The following is a 25,620-nucleotide window of genomic DNA, read 5'->3' on the forward strand; positions in this document are numbered from 1 at the left end:
TGACCTAACAGAAAATAAAACTTAATTTCTTACTCAGGTAATAGTTCGGTGCTGGTCTTCATGTTTGGAAGTTGGTTGTAGATGGTTATAGACTGACAGAAATTGTTGTCTTCAATGAGTAGCTTTCAAGTACATCCTGGGAGCTAATATGTAATTGATAGAAAAGGAAAGAATATTAATGAAGAAGGCACACCTGCTTTTGGATGACCATGATCTAGAAATGCCTAGTTGCACAGCTCTATTTAGATAAAAGAGATGCTGAAACATGTAGTCCTTTGCCGAGCAGTCTCTTCATAGAAACAAACCTAGACCAAGGAAAAGAGCTCAAATCTTTGAAAGGCAGCTATCTCTCACATCAGCATTCATTAAACAATGTATTAATTTTGGGGGGATCTGAATAGATAGTATATATGTGGAAAGAAGGTACCTGGGAAGGCTGTATTGTTGGTCCTTATCATTCTATTTCTCTACCCACCAAAATGGGGCTGATATATTCTTTATTTTCTTTAATAATTACTAAGATTCTCAAGAATAGTCTCTCTTTTCTCCTTAACCTTTAAGCTGGGAATAAATGCAAGTGCTGATAATTTATAAATTTCAATTTTCTGAACTCAAATCTTCACTGTAAAGTGAAAAATTCTGGGCTTTTGGATCACATGGATTTGGGATTAAATTCTGGAGAGCCCACTGCTAATTATGTGTTTTTGATGCAAATGGTTTAACATCTCTCAGTCTCCTTTGTTCACCTGTAAAATAGAGATGAACATTTTGCTGACATGGGACAACAAATACATAATGCTTAGTTTCATCCTATTTGGCCTCTTTGCAGGTTGGCTCCCAACCAGTCTGAATATGCTAGGCAATCTTACATAATATGGACAAATTTATTTTACTAATTCACTTATGTTCTCCTTTGAATAATCATCCTTTCATCTTAACCTGGACACTGGACTTCCCTTTCTTATATTTTCCCCATCAAATTCCTTCTTGAATTTCTCCACTAGTTTCATTGAGCAAAACAATTGTCCTGCTCTCAGCTGCATCCCATGCCTAGGTTTCTCTTCTTGTCTCCAGATAATCACTTTCTCAACTGCACACCTCAGTCTCTCATACTTTGCTAGGAATGCCATGCAGGGAATTCATTAAAAGTTCTTCTTGCATTTTGCTTTGAAAAAGGTATTTCTTGCACAAATCAACATGCCATAATTTTGGCCACAGAGCAGGCTAATACAATATGGACTTTCATACCACCATCATTTCTAGTTCTTTACAATTCAGGTAAGCAACAGTATTGCTGTCTTAGATTCAGGGACAAGTCTCAGCATATTACCAGCTTTCTGTCTTCTCTGAATTCCACTTTTATTCTTTAATTCACCAGCTGCAGTGGGAGAAAATGTGCCACAAAATATGGACTGTGCTCACCAATCTCCTGGGTTTACCAGGCATCCCTCACTTTTATTTCATAGCCTCACTTAAACCATGACAGGTTTCCAATGAGAATGATGGCTTCTATCTGGAGTCCTAAATAGAATGAGTGGGAAATGAGGTAATGGCAGGTAAAAATGTGCATAGTAGACACATATTACTTCTGTCTAGCCAGCAATCAAACCCCCATTTCATTTTGAGGAACTTCTATCTGTATATGTGCTTTGGTGAGAGGTCAGAAAAATAGCCTAGATGTTTCTTTACTAACAACCACCTGGCATCTTGGGCAAGTGACCAAGCATTGACTATACAGATGTTCCCACCTTAGACTTGCTATTTTGAATGACATCAAGGAGTCCAAGATATTTGCTAAGGTCGTGGTCAGTAGCATGAATGGAAGAACAGTGGCAGCAGCTACAGCTGGCCACAAGGGTCCAGGGACTCTAAGTACCAGTGCCCTAACCAGCCCCTTCCTTTGGCATGACTATGACGAGTGTAGCTAATATTTTCAAAAGCTAGTTTTCTACCTTTCTGTTTTCAGTAAGCTACTTCCCAGTAAATTTCTGTCTATACTCATCAACACAAACTTTTACATTTATTATCAAGAATCCTAGCTGGTACAGTGTATGGTTTGGTTTAGAAGATTTTGTGATGCAGCAAGAAAGGTCACTGACTAGTTATACAATCTGAGCTTGCATCCTGGCTCTGCCACACAACTAGCTATTTAGTTTAGGGCAAGTCATTTAGTCTTTATACACCTTCCTATGAAATGAAAATAATGAAGCCTCTCCTAAGTGTGTGATCTGATGGGTTTCTTGTCATACTGGCAGACTCCTAAGGCAGCACATGGCAAGAGACAGGGAATACATGGCTGTTCTCTGTCCCTTTCATTGTAAAAACTCTAGGATTCAATCAGGGGGCTCCACTCTAATGATCTTATCTAAACCAAATCACTTTCTAAAAAACCTGACACCATAATTGAATAAAGTTTCCACCCTGTTAACACTATTAACAAGACTGAGAATTAAACCTCTTCATGAATTTGGGGATACAGACTATTGCTACCTTATCAAAGGTGCCAAAGACAAGTTATTTTCTAGAAAATACGTTTTCTGGAACCTATAAGACATCATGAACTTAAAGAATTAATGAACTAAACTATACACTTACTGTGAAGGAATAACTCTTCAATTTAAGGAACTTGGGATCTTCTGAAACTGTCTTTATACTTACTACTGTGTCAGGTGGGGTCCTAGAAACAAATAATGCCAGCAAAAAAATTATTACTTAGATTTGGAAAACTGAAAAGGCAAAAGGAAACACTGAGGTATGACAAAGAGGAACACTTGTAGGAAACAGATAGTACCACTAGTGCTGGGGGAGAAAAGAACAGGTTGGAATTATGAGAAGCTAGCAGTTTGGAGGAAGGATTCTACCATCTGAGAAGGTACTGCATGACTCTGACTTGGCAGCTCTGAGACTCAGATCACCGAGGAGGAAGCACAGCATGTTTGTGCTAGCACCTCAAAGGGGACTAGCTGGGTCTAAGAAGGTAGGGAAGATGTAAGCTGGAACCAACTACTGTTATGGAACCAATTTCTGCTTCTAGGTGAAGAAGCTGAAAAATCATTTACAACAGGAGCCTTAAAGTTCCAGGGAGAAAGTCCCCTCTTCCTCTTCCAACCTTTCCATCTCCTTCTCAGACTCCCTGCTGCAGAGATGAGGAAGGACAGCTGTGAAGTGCAGAGAACATCCCAGCATCATAAGCAGAGTACCAGGGGTGAGAGACTGTAAACACCGCAACTGCCCTTCTCCAGAATGACGTGACCGAGAGTGCACTTCCCAATGCACTACACCTCACAACATTCAGACTAACACTGTGGTATTGATGTCCAGGATGCATCATTCTATCTTTATTGAAAACCATCTTTCTGAAGTCCACATCAACCAATAGATCTTTGCAAACAAGCCCTTATGTAATCCCTGGATGCTTTTGAACTTGAGCTAGACTAAAAACTTTGGAGTGAGTCTTCATTGCCCAGGAAAGTGCAGAACTTTCCACCCTTGATTTTCTGTGCTTTTATTTTCTTCTTCTGGTTGAGAAAACTATAATTAAAGACCTCTGCAGTAATCTTCTTAGTAAATTGAACTTCAGTGTGATCCCAACAGTTAATATTGAAGGTCTTTATAAGAAAGAGACTCAGATTCTAATGTTGTCATTAAGAATGTATTTTTCATATCACACTGTGTCCTGTTTATGAAGACTCCTAAGAAAATTCCTGCCTGATTTCACTACTGAGAAAAGATGTGATTTTGATGAGCAGTGAATCTGTTTTTATCTCATGGACTTTGAATTATGTAACTGACCACATTTTCTTCACTTAGCTGCTGGCAAGCTTACTGCCAAATTGCTTCCCTATGTTATCTCTTGCCCCAATATATTTATGAGTGGAAATGATATGCACTTTTTGTTCTATTTCTGTCTACTCTTTGTCCCTGCTTTTATTTTCTTTATTCCATCTTTAATTTATGTTACTTTATCACATTTTATATACCCATTGTAAATCTCCTGCTATGAATTTGGCAAAAGGAAAATATAATTAAACACATATAAGAAAACAAACCAAGAGAAGTTTACAGATGTTTTTGGGAAAAGATAGCTAAGATCAAGTAATGAAATTTCAAGTGAGAGACTAGGTAAAATAATTTAAAGATCATAAATTTTTTAAAATTGAGACTTTTGAAACTGGCAAATTTGTACGTCTTTATTGCTACTACTGCAGAAATGTAATATGAAATAAGAACTAAGAAATAAGGCAATTTCATAGTTTATATATCATTAGATTTACTTCTGTGGTGATTTTTATACATACCTCTGGGTTATTAATTATAAAGTATCATAGTTTATTTTAAACAAGAAATTGTTTTTTAAAAAACCTCTTTAAAAATGCAATATAACCTGAAGAATCATTTGATTACGTCTGGAATCCTAACTTTTTTTCGTCTATCAAAATGTATTTCCACTGTAACAGCAACAGAAATATGCTCTGGAAAGCCATCTATGCCAGAATATTGGCTCTTAGTTGAGGTTATTCTTAGTTGAGGGACATGATTGAAAGGTTAATAGTAGAAGGCAATATTAGCAGAATGTATAGCAAATGCAAAAAATTTTTCTGCCTTGCCAAAATATCAGTCTTACTTGGCCTATATCTCTCCCTGACACCCAGTTAACTGGATCACAGGAGACTCCTCTGCAGAGGAAAGAGAAGGTCTTTGGCTGATAACTTGGATTTCTAAATCTCATTCCCAGAAATATCCAGCTAAGAAACCTAGACACTCACCAGCACTTAGGATGTATCCTAGCTAGATAAATATTTTAATGTCTCATTACAAGATTCTTGACACTATCAGTTAATGTCTCTGAACCTCAAAATTCAAGGAAAAGAGTATCTGGAATTACAGATAAATTAACCAGTTATTCTATGAAAAGGACTAGCTCCAAATAGGACTCCAAAAGTGGTATAGTCTGCCACTTGGGAGGAAAAAAGTCATATATAATACCTCCTTCTGGGATTCTAGGATTATGTCCTGGATAGGGCAAACAACTGTTTGGTGGGTGGGGGGTAAGGTCTTACAAGAAATACATTGTTTTTAACTACTTGAGACCAAAGCCAATGGTCATAATTTGCATTGAAGAGACTGGTTGCTATAAATGGTTTAGCTTTCTGGAGTGCATGAGACAATGCCCCTAGATATATATTCAGTGACATTTGTTTGGTCCTTTAAGCAGTTTGGCCCTCTTTACAGAACACCACATGAGGATTGTTTGCTGTTCTGGCTGTGTTCCTTTGATTTTTGTGCTCCTGCTTGCTTGATACCTCATCTGAGATGTGAATTGTCCCTATCCTTCCTGATGGAAACAGATAGGGACTGAGTCCTGTACAGTGAAGGCTGTGGTGGCGGTGGAAGTTTTGTCCTGAATTTATAAATCTTTATACATATAACCCTGGGAGAACTGCCTAAAGAGATCTCTGAAGCACTTACTGAGTAGCAACTATACTTGAATGCCCAATACCCATCCACAGGACCGCTCTATCATCAAAAGGGTTGCTTCACAGACACATAGGGGATCACAAACTGAGCGAGATGTCAAGTTCATCTTCCTGTGAATGTTATTGATGGTAAAATGGCCCAACTACTTAACATTCATCCTTCAGATTCTACTCAGAGTACTGGCCAGAATCTTCTCTAATCCTCACCATTCCCCCAGCAGCATCTTTTACTATGTTTAACCCCCAGAATTGTAGATTATACATAATCTTTCTCTTATACCAGAATAGGAGCTTCTGGAGAACATGGTTTCCGTCAGCAGTTTTATATGTGCATTGACTAGCACACAGTATGAGTTTAATAAATGTGAGTTAATTGAATTAAACAATCTGCTCAATCTAAAGCCCAGCACGCACAGTGTTTGGAATGTTTTAATCACTTGTTTTCCCCCTGGATTTGTTTAGTGGAATTATAAATATAAAGAAACTAAAAATGGAGATTATAAGCACCAAACCTAACCAACACACATTACACGTGGTGGTTCTGAGAAGCAGAAAGCTTAAACAAATTACCTCCTAAGTTCGTAGTTCTGACTGATGACACAGGCATAAATGAGAGCAACTCTGTGTCTCCATTCAGCTTTATTAGGTGATATGTAATAGATCAGCACTTTTAAAACTTTCTCTCAACATGTTTCTCTTGCTCGCCTATAGTAACCAAGGTTTCGGTGCATTTCATCTCATTTGTGGGACTCCATAGGAACTTCACCCTAATTTCCTCTCTATTCCTCTCCTGAAAACCCTCTTGCAGATGTTCCCAAAAGAAAACGAAAGTTCTTCCTGAGGACTGCATTCAGATTTTTCCATTTTCATTTTATTTTTACAAAAATAAAATGTACACTATTGTTGTTTCTTCCCCCTCATTTTTGGGTAATTTTCTCTCAAAAGTCAAGTCCACCCACTCTTGCTTCAAAATATTGAAACAAAACATCAAAAAGCATCTGTGATAGAACTTGTAAGTAAAATGTTTTGGTTGATTTTTCCTAAGCTAAAAATGATTTATCAATTACAAGTGGAGGACATAAACATGATTTAACAGGGTTATATCAGCTATATTATAATTTCGATCCTAATATAAAGGGGATGTGTTAGTCAGTTTTCCATTGCTGGGACAAAATACCTAAGAAAATCAACTTTAAAAAAGGAAAGGTTTATTCTGACTTATGGTTTCAGATATTTCAGTCAATGATCAGTTGGCTCCATTGCTTTTTGGGTCTAAAGCAAGGAATCATGTCATAGCAGAAGCATGTAGTGCAGCAAAGATACTAACTTCATGGTGACTGAGAAGCAAAGAGAGACAGGAATGGGCTAGGGTTTCAGTATTCCCTTCAAGGTTACTCCTTCAGTGACCTAACTCACTCCCAATAGGCCACCACATACTAAATGTTCCACCACCTCCCAATAGTGCCACTGGCTGATAACCAAGTCTTTAACATGCAGGCCTTTGTAGACACTCTAGATCCAAACTATAGAAGATGGGGCAAATATAAGTGTGTATATATATATATATATATATATATATATATACACACACACACACACACACACACACACTCACACACATATACATACACAGTGTTTGAAATGTTTTAATCACTTGTTTTTCCCCCAGATTTGTTTAATGGAATTATAAATATAGAGAAGCATATATATACATGCATATAAAATATGTACATATATTATATATAACATTATATATCTAAATATAATACATTATATGTAATATATTATATATAATATGATTATGTATAATATGATTATATACGATACATATATTATATATGTATATGTATGTGCATTTCCATAATATTTTTTACATAGTTTCAACCTATAATTTTTTTTTTTACTTTGGGATTGAACTCAGGTCTTCACGCACGCTAGTAAACGCACCAACACTGAATTATACACTCAGCTCCTATAAAGAATTTTTTAAGAAAAAAGTTTAAGAGACCACCCGGAGTTGCTGGTGAGGAAACATGGTCGCGAAAACAGCAGCATCGAAGAACAGCGAAGAACAAAGATGCTGCCCGACCTCCTGCCTCTGCCACTGAAGCCAGTAGAAAGAGAGTGCCCACTCGACAAAGCCACAGTCAGGAGCTGAAAAAGAAGGTCAGTCTGGAGGAGCCAGATGCGGAACAACGGAGCGAGGGAAGCTCCAGCTCCTCCAGTGAAGATCTGTGACACCGGCGAGGCCGGACATCTCAGGACCGTCCCTGAATCTCCAGAGGTCTGGCAGCAGGGAGGTGGTCACTGGGCCAAGGAGAAATTTTACACCAAAGTGTGATGATGGAGAAAATAAAATCGGTGTCTCTGAAAAAAAAAAAAAAGTTTAAAGTGGAAAGTCTATTCTCAAAAAAACCACATAAATTACAAACTTTAAGTGGAATTGATTTATGACAAAATAATTATAGCCAATATCTATATTGAAGGTTTATTCCATCAAGCAGGTTCTGACAGCTTTGCTTTTATTAATGCTTAGAATCACCTTATAAGACAGATACTTTGCTCATTGTATAGAACATCAATATTTAGCTAACTTCAAATCTTCTGAGCAATAACTATGTGCCAAATACTGAATTAGACATTTCATACACTATATTTAATTTTCAGAGTGTCCATGAAAAATTAGTATCATTCCTAAGAAAACAGATGGAAGATCCACAAGGTTATGTTGGTGTACTGGAGAAGCAAACCCACTTCAGTCTAATCCAAAGACCCTGCTCTGCCCACAGGCAGCAACCTCTTGGAAGATGAGCACAGATTTATAATTCCTTCCTATCTCTCAAGGAACTCATCAAACGTTTCCCTGCTTAACTTACCATTATCGATAGTCTGAGGTTCATAAGTTGACTTTGTTACATACGGGGATGATATTGAAACATCTAGAATTGCATAGATACCAACCCACCAGCACAGCTGGGGCCCATAGACCTGAAGTAGGGGTCAGAGTGACTTCAGGTTTACCCTGTGTTGCTGGACCTTGGTGGAGTACTTGGTGCAGGGAAGGCACAGAGGTAGAGCCAAGAGGACCAGAGTAATAGAAGTGCTCAAGAGTGTCAGAATGGTGTCTGTTTCCAACAACCATGGCAGAATTTTAACATTTTAAGTGATATTTACATAAAGTATAAGTACTAATAAATTTCATCAAAAAATGAGATCCTGGCAACATAAACTAATTATAGGAAGTCATAAGAAGTTCAACATTGAGACTAGCACTTTAGACTCTGAAGCCAAACTTATTGGGTTTGAATTATGATTTCCTTGTCTTGTGACTTTATCAAATTATTCAGCCTCTGCGCTTCACTTTTCTCATCTATGAGATGGGTCCCCTGATAATATTTACCTCATACACGTGCAGTGAATGTTGAGAGAGATAATGCAACTAAATCCTTCAGGTTAGTATGTATCGGCTATAAGAAACTTTTTTTTTTTTTTTCACTGAGACCCTATTTGAAGGGCATCTTCATACTTTTTTTTCAAAGTGACAAACTTTAGAAGAATTTCTTATAGTAGTTTGAAACCACCATAATTATTCCATTACACACCAATGAATTGCTTACCTTCTGAATATTTCCTCCTGGAAAACCTATATTCTTTGATCTGATAATCTTGTTATTAATCAACCCTTAATTAACTACATTAATGGCATTAATGGAGGATAGCAAAGACAGAGAATCCAGAAGAGTAGAACTGAAGATTTTAGCTATTTGGCTTTTCTAAAATTTGCTTTCCAAAATTTTCCCTTGCAGATTAATCTTTAGTTCAATATTGAATGAATTTCTTTTGTGAATCAGGCACTGTGCTATATTTAAAGGGTATAGAAATTAATAACATAGAATCCCTGATAATGAGGAAGTCAGTTTAGCATGAACAGGAACCTGCACATAACCCTTTACAGTAAGACTTACAGATGGAGTCACTATCGCTTCTTAGAAAGGCATGAAAGCTTTCATGAATGAAATGTGACCCCTTTAGTGAACAAGAGGTGAGGGGACATTGCTTGGCCCATGCAAAGGGAGGACATGGAGCTAAAAAGAGCACTGTGTCTTCAGGGAACAGAGAGTTTAAGAAGCTCTGAGAACAACATAGATGGAAGAGTGGGAGGAGAGGATCCTGGACAGGCAAGAGGCACAGACCAAGAAGGACTTCATTTGGCATTTAAAGGAAGCTGGATCTAATCTTGTTGACAAAGGATGGCATTAGGAGTGGCATGTTCAGACATGAGTTGTGGGAAGATCACAGTGGTGGTGATCAAGGGACAGGTTTGATCTGAGGGGATGACAGAAGAAAATAAACTTGTGCAATGAGACACGGGAAACATGCTGACTCACAGAGGGAGCTGGGTTGTAATCATGAAATGTGCTGTGGACAGTGTTCTCAGTGAGCCAGGTCTGCTTCTGGAAGGAGCCTCTCCAAGCAGGGTTTGAGTCTCTGACTTCTGCCCCCACATCATTAGCTTTCACCTCCACCATGCTCTCTATGTTGGATGGAATGTCTACATGACACGTGTCCAACTGCCGCATGCCACACATCTGTCTACTACCTAACTGCCATTTGGATTCTGGGCCTTTGAGGCTGTTTCTCAGGCCCAGTGAGGTTCATGAGACATTGTGCATAAAGAAAAGAAAGCAGGGTGACCCAAAGAATCTGGAGTAAACTCTCACTGGCATCCTGCTGTACCTTGGATGAAATCTCAACAGGAATCCTTTTTAGTCCTACTGGATCCTTTTGCTCCCCAGCTGCCCCAGCCACTTGACCACCTCAGATTTACCCACACCCTGCTCCCCCTTCCTCCTCTGCACTTTCCTCTACCTAACACTTCGAAGGCCTGACTCTTTCTCATTCTTTCTCCTGATGCAAACTCATGTCACTCATGTGGGGAGGCCATCCCGGTCATCCTCTGCAGCAGGTCTCCTTGTTCCCTCCATACCTGCCTTTTCCATCACTGCGCTTCTTTGCCCCTTCACAGCATTTGAAGCAATTCATAATTATAACTCATTTTCTGTGATATACTTCATTACTTCTTGAAAATTCACAATATGCAAAAGATATCTAAGACTCTTCTGAAAAGTCCTGCAGTTAAAAAACCTGTTTTTCAAATTCACAAGAGGGCAGAAATCCTCCCTCCTGCCTTTGTTTCTCCCCTCAAATAACAACTACCACATCCTTTGTAAACAGGTACTGTGTGCAAGTGAAAGGTAACAGGAAGATATTGGCCAGGGAGGATTTCATGTTATTATTTATGAAGAACCATGGTTTCACATAAGAATACAAATGGAAGACATGATTGTAACTCAAACTCCATGCAAGAAGAAATTCTTCTCTATAAGGGGTTAGCGAACTCATTCCAAGGCCACAGCTCACATGAGAACCCAGCATGTGTAAGAGACAAGCACAGTGCCTCCTGAGAGGGGTAAGGGCAGCACAGAGAATCAGGCAGGAAGTACTTGGGTTTTCTGGGTTCTGAAACATCCATGGCCATTTGGTGACAGTAACCTGAGCCAAGTGCACATGAGGTCACGTGGAACCAAAGCAATGTGGGGCAAGAGAGAAGCCCAACTGGGCCAGCACAAATCCTGCCTCCTTTAGCCACATTGGTTATAGAAACTATTGTGTGGTGAGGGAGAAGTAGATGCCATTTTCCAAGCTCCTAGTATCATCTTTACATCTGGTACACAAATATTCATGACAAGCAATGTCTAATGAGCTCATAAAGCACGATTCTTTTTTTGTGTATGTGTGTGTGTGTGTGCTTGAACTTTTATTTTTACAGACTGCATTTTGATCCATTGTACACAAATGGGGTACACCTTTTAGTTTCTATGGTTATACAGGATGTAGATTCACACCATTCATGTAATCATACATGTACATAGGGTAATGATGTCTGTCTCATTCCACCATCTTTCATACCCCCATGCCCTCCCCTCCTCATTTCTCTGTGTGTAATCTAAATTTCCTCCATTCTTCTTTTACTGTCCATCCCCATTCCCATTATGTATCATCATCCACTTAGGGAAAACATTCAGCCTCTGGTTTTTTGGGATTGGCTTATTTCATTCAGAATGATGTTCTCCAATTCCATCCATTTATCTGCAAATGCCATAATTTCATTCCTCTTTATGGCCAAATAATATTCCATCGTGTATATATATCACAGTTAATTTATCCATTCATCTGTTGAAGTGCATCTAGGTTGGTACCATGATCTAGTTATTATTAATTGAGCTGCTATAAATATTGATGTAATGTGTTACTGTAGTATGCTAATTTTAAGTCCTTTGGGTATAAACTGAGGAGTGGGATAACTGGGTCAAAAGGTGGGAACATTCCAAGTTTTCTGAGGAATCTCCACACTGCTTTCCAGAGTGGCTGCACCAATTTGCAACTCTACCAGCAATATAAAAGTGTGCCTTTTTCCCCACATCCACACCAAACATGGTTCTTTATAGGAATATTTTTTCTGTCTGCATTTTACCAAAGTTTTAAAGAAGGACTGTAGCTATTGTTACTTGGCAAGCTTTCCCAGTTGATCTCTTCAAAGTGTCCTCTCCTTGGTAGATTGATTTGGCTCTTTGTGAAAGTCCATATATGTGACATTTTATTTTGAGAGTTATAGGCAATGCTAATTTTTCCTCTTTCTGACCCTCCTCTGTTCCCTTCTTTGAATGCATAGACCTTTGGAAGAGATGGAAACTGCAAAAAGGTGGATGGGGTTGAAACTGGGGGAACCTGATGTCCATCCATCCCCAGAGCACCACCTTAGGGACAGGTACTGTGTGCTGGCAGCCATGAGTAATAATCCATGCTCCTGATTGTGAACGGAAGTAGGCTGCCATGAGGACCAGTGCTGAAGAATGACCAGAACTGGGAGAGGGTTAGTTCCCTTGGCATGTGTGCATGTGAGCCTGCATTCTATGTATATGCACATGTGCACACACACACATACACACACATGCACAGACTCGCCTTGCACTATAGAGCAGCTTTGCAACTATGAGGGCTTAGGAGTTCACCCAGCAGCACTGCTGAAGAACACACAGGCAGCAGATGCCAGGATAAGCTTCAGTGGAAGGACAAGAGCAGTTTTGCTCCTGCAGACAAAGGAGGAACTCAAGGGCCCCATAAGTGTCCTTTGTGTTTAGACCAGATCCCGAGGTGGCAGATGGGGACCATGAGACATTGTGGGTTTGGTGTTAATGTTCACTTGTCCTCTCTTGTATATGTTTTGAACAAATAAGAGCAATGTAGAAAAGTTCCAAGGGTAATATAATAAATACTCATATTCCTGTCACCCAGTACTAACAACTGCTAATGTTTTGTCACAGTTGCTTGCAGCCAGTGCTTTTTTAAGAAATAAAAAATTACAGACAAATCTAAATAATTCTTAGATATAATCCCCTGAGACTCATTCCTCTCCCCACTTTCCAAATGAACAAAGTGAATTTTGTTTTCATTCTGTTCTTCTTTTCATTCTTCCAATTTTGTTTTTATCCTTTAACATTCATATAATGATGTCCAGATAATGTTGACATTTTTGTGCTTTTAAATTTGCATAAGTAAATCAAGTGAATTTGCATAAGGTAAATAAAATAAATTTGCATCAATAAATAATTTTGCAATTTTTTTTACTCAACATTATTACTTTTGAATACTTTTTATTACTTTTGAACTAGTTTAGACTATGCCATTATTTATCTATTTTCTTACATATAGTTGGGCATTAAGGGAGTCATCAGTGTTTTTTGCTGATATAAAAATGTATACACACATACACATGCACATTCCACATGTTAAGAGAAATAAAATCAGCATAGAAAGAAAAGTGTCACAAGTTCTCTCTCATATGTTGACCCAAAAGTAGAATAGTGCTTAAGAGATTAGGTGGTAGGATGGGTGGAACAAAAAGGTCTTGGATTTGATTGGTGAATAATATTTGCATGTATTAAAATATCACTCTGAACCCTATTAATATGTATAATTAATATTTTTTAATAAAAAATCTTTAAACACAGAGACAGGAAAGAAAATGTACCACGTTGGAAATGTCTTGAGAGAGAGAGAGAAAGCGAGAGGGAGAGAGCAAGAGAGAAAGGGAGGGAGAGAGAGAGAAAGAGAGAGAGAGAGAGAGGTTTGTTTTTTGTTGTTTTTTTAAGAAATATACCCAAGTGGATCTGCTGGATCATAGAGTACTCACATTTATACTGTATATTCATTCAGTTGTTCTTCAGAGGCTTCAGCAATTTAGAGCTCAGCCAGCATTGTGTGAAAGTATCATTTGCCCCATAAATGCATAAGCATCTGCTATCCTCATGCTGTTTAAGCATTAAAACTAGTGGGTGAAAGTGGCATCTCGTTGTTGTTTTAATATCTATTTCCCTGGTTATAAGAGAAAATGAATTATATACAGACCCTTCCTCCTTTGAAGATTCCTAGAGAAGGGTTGGTTGGACAGTCACTCATGTTATGGACTTATGTCTTGCATAAGCTTCCTTCTCTCAGGGTATGACACACATCACACACAGAGATGTCACCAGTTTATTTTAGCTGAGTAAATGGGAACAGAAACCACAGATAAACTGCTTTAGTGACTTTTAGATTTATTATTTATCAAACACATCATATTTATGATATGCCCATGGCCAATATTAATGGGAATTCACATCTTTCAAAAGTAAATTATGGTTACTTCTTCCAAACTAGTTTTAAATACTTTTTAAATACATTCCTTGGTAGCAAATGAATTTTTCTATAAAGTTTCATAATAACAGAGTTTTAATGTTGTTCTTTAGCAAACCTTTTTATTTTTTGTCCTGGACAATATTTCAGCATCTTTTTTTCCACATAGTTACAAATTTTCAATTAAGAAAATATCACTTTTAATTAAGGAAGTACTAATTTAATCTCTACTGAGTATACAATACTGAGCTTAGAAAGACATTTTTGTCTTAAAAAATATCCTTATTTTTCCCTTTTTAATTTAAAAATTAGGAATATTACTTATGGTTCATTATAACATTGAGCACTATGAAAGGATATTAACTCCCTTATTCATTTAATTCAAATATATTTATTGAAGACACACTCTTCCAAGCAATCTGATAATGCAAGTGGACAAAATGAGACAGATAAGTAGAAAACTGGAAAAATCACATTCACTTATTCAACAAACACATTAAATTATGCCCCAGGCATACCAAAAAGAGTATCACTGTCTTTCAGGAACTTACTTTCTGACAAAAACAGAAACATAAAATGAGAAGACCTATACTGGAGAGAATAGAGGACACAATTTTCAAGGGAATGGAGAATTCTTTGTGGATAGGGTGAAGTAAATTTAAGTCAGGGTACTAACCTTGAAAATCTAGTAAAGTCTTGAGCCCCATAACTGAGAGGGAGCAAGATAATCCAACAGATGATATAAATAATACAGCCATACACTGCACAACCAGACTTTATCAATGATGGACTACATATAACACTATGTCACCTAATGATGATATAGCAATTTTAGTTTAAGTACACTCTGTGACATTTGCACAACAATGAAATTGCCTGATGATGCAGTTCTCAAAACCTGTCCCCATAGGTAAGTGACTTGAATGTATGTTGAAGCATAAAGTAGAAGGTTGGAATCAGAGAGGTAAGCTACCCTGAGGGATGGCGTGGACAGAGGTCAGAGACCAGAAAGACACAGAATTTGGGGAGATATACAACAGTGGTGTGTTCAGCCAGAAACTGTGGTCAGTGTACAAGAGACTGAGCCTTGTTTTTGTTTTTGTTTTTTTTTTTTTTTTTGTTTGTTTGTTTGTTTTTGGCAGGGGGTACCTCAGATTGAACTCAGGGGCACTCGAACACTGAGCCACATTCCCAGCCTTATTTCATATGTTTGTTAGAGACAGGGTCTCACTGAATTACTTAGCATCTCCCTTTTGCTGAGGCTGTCTTTGAACTAGCAATTCTCCTGCCTCAGCCTCCTAAGTCGCTGGGATTACAGGCCTGTGCCATCGTGCCTGGCCCATGACCTGTTTTTATGTGGTGCCCACTGTGGGATGTAGAACCAGGACTGGCCAATTAAAGGAATCCATTAAGACCACACTGATTGATAGAGCACAAGCGGTCTGTTTCTTAAACAGCAATCTTCCAGGCAGTGGAAGTGGGGTGTATTCCTGAAGGAGCTGCAGGGATTGGCCAAGTCGTCCATGTTTCGAGGTTCTAGAGGTTCAGTCACTGGTGGAAGTTGTGGCTCCAGCCAAAGAGGATAGGCAGGGTTGTGAAGCAGGGTGAGGCTGATGGCAGGATGCACACGGGAGTTCAGAGATTATCAAAGGTTCTTAAGTGAGAAGAGAACAAGACTAGGTTTTAGTTACAGGTAGAATCTCTACAGGATAATACTTAGAAAGGTATTAAAATAGCCTTGCAATAGAAAGCCTGAGCAAGACAGGAGAGACGGGGAGCTGAAGGCATTGAGAAACATGTCAAGATGCAGAGAAAAACCTCTTGTTGGAAAATTTCCTATTCTTTGGTTCTGAAATAATCAATGATAGGAAAAATGCAAGGAGCACGGACTCAAATTTAAAATGCAGGGTGACAAGCAGTTTTCAGTCACTTCCAACTGAAGACAAGAAGTATACAAGCACTTGGCAATAAAAATTCAGGGCAAAGAAAAATTTCCAAACTTTTAATAGGGAGCTATGTCTGTCCTTGTGTTTGCTGATGAAGAAATTATTTTCAAACAAGTTGGCATTGATTTTCAATAAATCTGTAAGCCTGATAACTGAATATGTTTTGCGTATTTTATGTTCTGTTAGAAAATGTTAACATTGACGTGTACTCTCTCTCCTATTAAAGTCAGTTTATGTAGTTTATTATTCTACTGACAAAGAAACAGAATGAATTCTAGCCTTCATAACCTGAATTTCAAGTCCTAACCTGGAAATATTTTCCCCTCTACAAATAAAGTTATATGATCCAATGTCTTTGCTTGGAAACACAATTTTAAGTTGCCTTTTAAGGAATCATTAATTCTAGAGTGTGTCCCTGGCTTCCATAACAAAATCATTTCTTTAATCTCTCCCTAAATCTTGCCTGCTTTACTCTCTAATCTGTTTTATTTTCCACAAAGTTCTTTTAAAACACAAAATGCCCATATGTGTCGTTCCTTCCTTCCTTCCCCTCGACAGCTGCACTCCCCACCACATATTTACATGATCTGGTGGCCAGCTCATCCATCCGATCCTCTCATGTGGGCATCGCTGGAGTCCAGAGGCCTCTCCCAGGTGGCACTGCATTAATTATTCGTACGGCATTGCTGGAGGAGCCATGCTTGCTCCAGACTCATTTTGAACTTATCAAGGAAGGATGTGGATGACATCAGGGAAGGACTTTACAAGACTCTGTCTAGACTGCCAAAACAATCTGTGGTGGGAGAAAATTGCGTAAATATGGGCTACCAGGAAACAGTCATTTTTCTTCTCCCCTCCTTGTGGTCTTTTTTTGGTGTGGGACAGAGTGCAGTCTGGGATGGCAATTCTGTAAATTATACTCTTTGAATCATGTAATAATAACTCAAGGACCAGAATGATTTAATGCCATATGGTAAGTGAATGTGGGGATCATCTCAGACCAAATAAATAAATAGAAGAAGCAAGTGACTTCGAGCTCGTTTTAACTTACATGTTTCTTCCAATTTCTTAGCTTTATCCAAGGTTTTGTGGGCATCCTAGATAGACAGACATTCATAGTAATAATAGATGGACAATTATGATCCAGTTTTATCCTTTGAATGACAGACAGGGCCAGAACCCATCCATCCACGGATACATCTGAGAGCCTCTTTCCAGCTCACTAACTGCTCTGGAGTCTGGCAGAATCCCAAATAAGATACTGGGGGAAAAGGTCCTAAGTGACTCTCATGTGACAAACAATGTGCTCTTTTCCAGAAACACAAAGATTCACATGCCTCAGGTGATTATTTGCTTATTTCAAGCCCCCAAAACACATTATGTGTTCATCATTAAATTTTTTTTTCTAATTCTCATATGAAGGAATGATTGCAAAAGGAGAAAATAGATGCACTTCTTGGAGTGTTATGGCCAGGTGAACCTGTGCTTTAGGAAATATTTTTCTCTATTTTAAACAAAATCTGGAGCACAAGACATTTAAAATCTTAACGAGGGTTGCTTTTTTGTCCCCTGTATTTCCTTTTTCAGGGTTGCTGTACCATCTGGCATCAATTCTCCCTTTCCCTACTCTCGGACAGTCATCTATTTTCCACCTGCTTTATATGTCCCAAACCTGTTCCAAACCAGCCTACCTGAGGCCCAGATCTTCCGAGGACTTGCTAGCAGTTACTAAATATTCAGACTAGGGTGTAAGTGACCAACTACGCTGCATAACAAACCATCTAAAAATCTTAGTGACTTAAAACAACAATGATCTTATTATACTTCATAATTTTATGGTTTAGCTAGGATTTGCTAGGTGACTTCTCCTCTAGTCTCATTGGGGTTTCCCATGAAGTTATAGTCAGAAGGCTGCTGGGCTGCAGATAGGATTTGATGATTGGTGTCTGGTACTCTTCCACAGGCCTATATCAGTGCTTTTATCTTTTAGGGTCTCTCCATGTGGCTTTTCTCACCATCTGGATAAACTGGACTTCTTACATGGTAGCTTGTGACCCTTAAAGGAAGAAAGCAAAAGTTTCCAGGGTTTCCTAACATCAGGGCTTAGACGTCTTAGCACGTTACTTTTTTGTTAAACCCAACCTAGATTCAAGGGAAGGGAACACAAGCTTCACCTTTTGGTGGGAGGGACAGAATTGTTTGGGGCCTCTTAAAAGGGCAAATACCACCTAGGCATCTCTCTACTGGGAAAAAGGAAAGAAAGAGAAAGAAGATGGAAGGAAAGAAAGGAGAAAAGAAAAAAGATATTTTACAGAAGTCTTGACTTGAAAGAATGGATCTGTACTGCTGGGCATACAGGCAGCATGACTACATTGCAAAAACAATAATCCACAGTACCCTTTTAATTCAACTGTACCACACGGGAGCATTTTACACTGACTGAAGTCAACCTATTTGTCCACATCCCTCCCAAGAGCCACATGTCCTTCACCTTCCCCTGTTTGGACACATTTGGGCTCAGCCATAACTGACAGTGAATTGGACTCAACCATGCAGCCTTATTATACAGCACAATCTACTCCCATACAGTGCAGATCTCTAAGAATCTGTGAGATGGATAGAAAGTAGAGGCTAAATGAGAAGGGACAATATTATGTACACTGAGGCTTAGACAAAGAAAAGTGAGTGGCATGGATGGATAACATTGTGATGCTGGGGTTTTAAAAGAGAACTTGCCATTAAAAATCCAAGGTTCTAGTAATCACAGTTCTGTCCTATGACAAATCACTGAAGCTCTTGATCTGAGCGCCAACTTAAAACTCAGTTGTTCGCTCAACTGGATGGTGGGAAGGTAGAGTTGCCCTACTTCAAAGTAGCACTCTACTTTGAAGAAAGCAGAACTGTTGCCCAACTTCCATCTTGTTGGGTCAAAAGCGAAAGGAGATACATGTGTAAATTTCCTTTGTAAACTATAAAATGCTTTGCAATTGCAAAACTGCAAAAGCATAAAATGAGAATTAGTAGGAGATAAACTAGGAAAATAGTTTATGACAGATTATAAGAAGACAACAAGAAACAAGTGCAGTAAATCTGGGAGACATTAAAAAGCACATAGCCACATAGACGACTCAGTAATGAATCTGTTCAGTCTAAAAACACACTTTACATTTCTCCACAGTTGATTTACATTCCTGGTTTACTCTGGAAATTAGTGTACATGATTCAGAAAGTTTTGGTTAGCCAGTTCTGCTTGCGATGCTTCTGCAATTGTATTTAAAGCAGAGATGCTCTATCAAGAGCAGAAGCTTTTCCATTATTTAAAGTCCCATAAGTGCCTGCCTTTCAGATTCTAGGACCATTGGAAGAATTGCGCAAATTTGGAATTTATAATAATATTACACTTGGCATGCAAAACACCTCATCAAGAACAAGTGAATCACAAGGAAAATTGTTTTACATAGATCAGTTAACTCCTTGTCATTGACTCAGATGGGCTGACTATAAATTTTGACTAAATGTCATGAGAAAAGGAGTTGAGGGAACAAAGAGAAGAAGCATTTTCGTTATTTTCTTTCATACAAAGGATAGAAAGAGTGAAGAGTGTGTTTGCATAGAAATCTAAGGCCATAGATAATATGAGTTTTCACACTCACGTAGTGAGGAGTTGGATGAGGGTATGCCTACACCCCTGAGTGGGTTTTCTCTTGCCACCGTGGTGAAACACAAAACACCTAATTTGCCAATAGAAAAATGACTCTTATAGAAATTCCTTTGAAACTAGAGACTCCAAGAATCTGTGTGTAGACCAAGACGTTCGGGATTGAACAAGCAAGATGGGGCACTTGCCAGCAGTCAAGTGAGCAGGATTAAAGATGGGGTAACTGGTCATGATTCATCAATTGGGAAAGTGGATTCAGGCTATGAAGTAATTCTGCCTGTGTTCTTCCAAACTGACACTGATGTGGACTCCTCTCTAAATAAATAGGGGTATCGACATGACTTAGGTTCATATTTTACGGCCTTTAGATTTAATAAGACGCCAGTTCTTTAAAATGTCTTTCTCCCATGTGTGTAAATCTAGAAGACATCACAATAAGAAGAGCTGAGACAAGTTAGTCCAAAGAGCCTAAAAAAACAGAACCCACAAGGTATATGATGGATTGTTTCTTCAGGAAAGGGGTTCCTTTGGCAAATTTGACTAGGGAATACAATATTTAAATTTTATGCAGACAACAACCCCAGATTATGCTATTAGTGGAGCCCTCAAATATGTCACTTTTAGATTCAAAGAACAGATAAAATAACTTGTAAAATAATACTTGCTAAAAGCTCAGTTTTATTTACATAATTAAAGTGCTGGAGTGGAAATATCTTCAAATGTATTCATTATGTAAGAATTTGCTGCCACCACCTACATGGTTTGTGTGTCAGCTATTAAGTAAAAATGAAAAAGGGGAGAAAGGGATACAGTTTGAGGATATGCCTTTTGCACCCCTTAAAATGGATTGCAGTTAAATTAAACTGGAGAATACTAAGGAGAAAAGAGACATGATGGACAGTGGAAGAAGAGGGGCAGGGTTGTGACCTCCAGCGATTTAACATCAATTTCATTCAGTGTGCATGCGCTGAGTGGACTCTGGGATCATGGCTGTATTGAGAAGTAGCACTCTACTATGAAGACAGCAGAACTGTTGAGTCAGCCACAGCAGCAGTTTCTGTTGGCAGAGTTCAAGCTTAATGTAGGAAGCCAGCCCCAAGTCCATGGTATCAGGAAGCCTACATCTGAAAGCGGCTCACTTGACATTCCATGGCTGAGCACAGCATTTAATTAGTTTTCTTTCCCCCTTTTTTTTTTTTCTTTTATAACCTCCTGTTAATTTCAGGATGTGTTAGAAACACAATGATTTGGTTGTTTTTTTTTTTCCCTGGCCTTTGAAAGAAACTAATTCTAGAGGGGACAAGAGGAAGTGGGGGAAAATATATATGCATATAAGCACATGTATGTATATATGATGAATATACATGTGCAATTACATATATATATACACATATATATATACATATATATGCTTATATATAAGCTAAAGTGGCATCTACATGAAACCCAAATGGATCAGTCAAACCAGTTCAAATAATTCCTAGCAAAATAATCCTTGGCTTCAGTTATAAATTGTCATTTTGAATGGGCACAGTGGTACACGCCTGTAATCTCAGCTACTCAGGAGACTGAGGCAGAAGGATCACAAATTCAATCACAACTTAGTGAGACCCTGCCTCAAAATATGGAATAAAAAAAATAACTCAGTGGTGAAGTATGCCTGGATTCAATCCTTAGCACTAGGGAAAATGTCATCATGTATAAGAACATCTTAAGTTGAAAGAGTAAAGAGCTGAGTAGGAAGAGTTCTTTTTACTCTCTCTCTGTCACAGTTCTTTGTTTTAATTTACTTTGTCCATTTTTCAACTTGGAATGTTAGAGTAAACCTCCAATATGCAATCATTTATGCAGTTGGTTACTGGAGATGTTCTTTATATATTTGGTTCCTGGATTAAGGTTTTGATTTTATTTTTAAGATTTAGAGTAAAGAGAAATCAAAGACTCATCTCCATGTGTAGTGAAGTGATTTGGGAAGGGGAAACTGGTCCTCATGAAGGGCAGGTAGAAAGTTGTAGGGCAGAGAGCACTGGGGTCAAGGTCAAGAGACCTGGATAATAAAGTTCAGACTCTGGATCATTTTTTGGTGCTTTGTTTAACTGTTTAGGGGAGGTGTCTGCATTTTCTAACCTGTAAAATGAGAAGGGATGGATCAAGTCATCTTTATAGTCTCTTCCAGCTTCAGTGTTCTGATTCTTTCCATGATTTTTAAGTTTAAAATGTAGAAACATCCTAGATTTAAAAAGCTCCCTATCATTATTTCAAAAACGTGATCTGACTAAACTATAGGATGATCCAAAAGTTTGAGGTCCCATCAATTTTAAATATTTGAAGGGTATTTAACTGATCAGAAAGTAGGTGATTCTAGGTTGAATGTCCTAATAACCTACAAGGAAAACAAAAATATATATGGTAAGAAATACCATCATTTTGATCAGTTTATTTAGTGTCTAATTTTTCTTATCCTGATATGAGTTCCAAGGGGCATTTTATGGTGAAACATCAATGTTGATTTGCTGAAGATTTCCAAAGCATAGAGATAGTCTGTACTGCCCTCAATTATGCAATCATAATAAAGTTTTTCACACTTCAAATTATCCCACCCTTCCTATGCTTATTTTCAGAAAATGTTTAAGTAATATATATTTTTCTTAGCAAAATAAAAATAAGACTCATGCTTTCTCTCTATTCGGTGCTTTCTTCTTTGGCAAGCCAATTCCACTGATAAAAGTAATTATTTTTTTTTCTGCAAATAAATCTGTACTTCATATCCCCATGACTTTATCCCTAAGCATCAAATTCATACTATCTCTTCTAGAAAGCCTCTGTGACAATTTAAATTCAACTTCATTATTTTCCTGAAAAAAAAATCTGCTCTTCCTCTGGGGTTTCCTATCTTGGTTGATAATTCTGTCCACCAGTCACCCAAGATAAAGCCCAATCAGTCATCTCTGACAGATATTTCTACCTCACATGCCAAATTCAATTATTTTAAGAACTTGAAAACTAGGATGACTCCCATTTTTCCGTCTCCTCTTCTTCCTCCTCTCTTCCTCCTCCTCCTCCTCTTCTCAAACTAGCCATTTCCTTTGCAATAAATGGAAATTTCAAACTACTACAAGACAGAGTCCAGTTAGAGAATATCACATGAAATGTTGCTTTCTATCAAAAGTAATATTTCCAAAATAATTGGATATTACCTAAATAGAAGCCTTCTTCTTCATTGTAGAAACTTCCAATTGTTCAAATGGTCTAAGCCTAAAATCAGTATGGCTCATTTATAACTAAATCAAAGGACAACTCAGTACCTGAAACCTACAAACTAAAACCCTGAAGGAAATTTCTAGGCTACTGCTCCAATATCAAGAAAAAGAGTAGACTCGTCCTATAATCATTTTTCTTAGAACACAGATTTAAATACTTTTCCCATTGTCCCCAGTTGTTAACCTAATTAACCCTCACCCAGAGGAAACCCACAAGGCTTGACTCAATGGGCCTGGCATATACATGTATATATAAATACAAACACACTTATAAATACATGTGCATGTATATTATACATATATGTATATACATGTATGTAATATACATGTTATATGTAATATATGCCATACTAGTGATTTAATACCTTATTTCAATACCTCACAGAGGCGACTATATCTTCCACACATTATTTGAAGGACAGTATCACTTACTTCAAATATTTGTTGCCACTACAATGAGTTACATATGTAAATAGTCAATAAATGTTTGTTTTGATATTAAATCACATACTCTTCCACTCATATTCAACTGCAATGTTTTTGAAATGTTGCAATCTTTCTTTAACTCTACTTCTTTGTTAGGGATAGAGATACTCATTAATTTAGTCACCGTATGAGCAGTGAATCAATGCTGGTGCTGGTGAAATTTTCCCTTGACTTTCACTGACAAAGCTGCTCTTATATGACAAACATTTTGGCTCAGGTCAGATTTAATAAACCAAATTGTTTGTACATGTCAATGTAATAGACATGTAATAGACATGTAATTTCTGCTCTTGCAGAAATTACAGCTCGATTAGTAATGTAAACGCCCTAGGAATACGTGCTTTTCTGCAAGCTACAAGTCTTCCTCTTCTAGACTTTACTTTTCAGAATGAAAAATGAAACAAAAAAAGAACCATATTTATAACAAAGGATTAAATGCAGTTGCAAACCAAGCAAAGGCTTTGAAATTTTAATTACTGTGTCAATCTGCTTAAAAGTGACTGAAGCCAAATAATTGGCTCAAATTTCTGCTTCACAGATTCTTTGCAGATGCAAAATAAGTTGGTTGACCCATTCAGACCAACCAATTTTGGCCTTAATATTAAAAAGCAACAACTAGCTTGACTCTAGGTCTGTAAAAGTCTATTCAGCTTGAACTCTGCATCTACAGAGCACCAGCATATATTTCCAACTCCCAGCTGCCAGATTAGCATCTGCTGATGGTCTACACAGACCCGTCATGTGACTGGAGGCCTAGTTGGCTGCTTCCTGACAGAAGTATTTTTTTCTAGACACAACCTTACTTTCCTATTTATTGGCTTTTCTGTGGTTCTGTTTTTTAACTTACCTGATCTTTTAAAGAACTCTGTAGGCTGCTTCTATCTGCTCATAGCAGATAGAAGGACTGAAGTGGCTCAACAAACTCTAAAAGTCCAAGGATATAGAGGGAAGGAAGGAAAAAGTAAGGCAGTTCCAAGAAAGGCCACTATGGAAGTGAACTATTTTTTTTTTTCTGTAGAGTTCTAGCACCTTCTGGGAAGTAGAAGGAGAAGACAATCAAGTTGAATTAGTTATATTTCAAGAGGTCCAAGCAAAATAATCAAAGCATTTTATTAAATTTCTTTAACTACTATTGGTTGTTGAAGAAGTAAGAATTTATTCAAAGTCATTAAAACAACCCCATTTATCTAATTCAATTGAGTTGTTCAACCTTCATTCAGCTTTCCAATATAACACAGGAAATATGAGAATAAGCAATGACAGCAATTCACTACAGAAAGCTCCACCCAACTGCATTTCCTGCTTTTCATCTATTTTTTTTTATTTTTTATTTTTCACAAGTTTCTCTTGCTAACCTTATTCTTTCACTTGTCTTTTCCTCTCAACATCTTTTCAAATTTCAAAGAGGCTTAGGTTGGGGCATAGCCAGGTTTGGGCAATAGGCTTAGGGCAGGAAGGTGTGGTTAGGGTGGAGGTGGGAAGAAGGTATTCTAGTTCTTTTATTTTCTCATTTCAGGTCTTGGTAAAAACGCAGTCTTTGTACATGTGGGTGTTTTCTTATGAAGTGCAGGTATGCACAACTCTATTTTCTCAAGTGAGTAACTATGAGTGTGCCCATCTTGGAATAATCTGTGAGTTTTTGTTAGCTGCAAGGGAAATTATACAGCCAGAGGCAAGCCCACATGATGTTTAACTTTTCAAATAATGCAAACAATCAAATTAGTTAACAAAAAGACTTAGGGAGACTGATTTTTTTCCATTTGATCTTCATTGTGATCTTCATTGTAAGGTACTTTTTGGAAAATATCACTCAGAATGGATAAATACCTTCACAGGCACAAGCCAAATTTAATTCATCATTTATGTTGATAACATTGACATAAAGAACAATTAATTTCCCAATAAAAGGAGATAATTTAGTGATGTTCAGGGAATTTCTGAGACCATGTGCCCAGAAATCTTTACAGAAAAAGGTTTTGTGGATGTTTTATGATTTGTAGGGTTGGGTAGTTGGACTTGATGCTCTGGGACCAAAGAATATAGAAGTAGTGTGAGAC

This window comes from Sciurus vulgaris (assembly GCF_902686455.1).
Source record: "Sciurus vulgaris genome assembly, chromosome: 15".
Taxonomy (NCBI): Eukaryota; Metazoa; Chordata; class Mammalia; order Rodentia; family Sciuridae; genus Sciurus; species Sciurus vulgaris.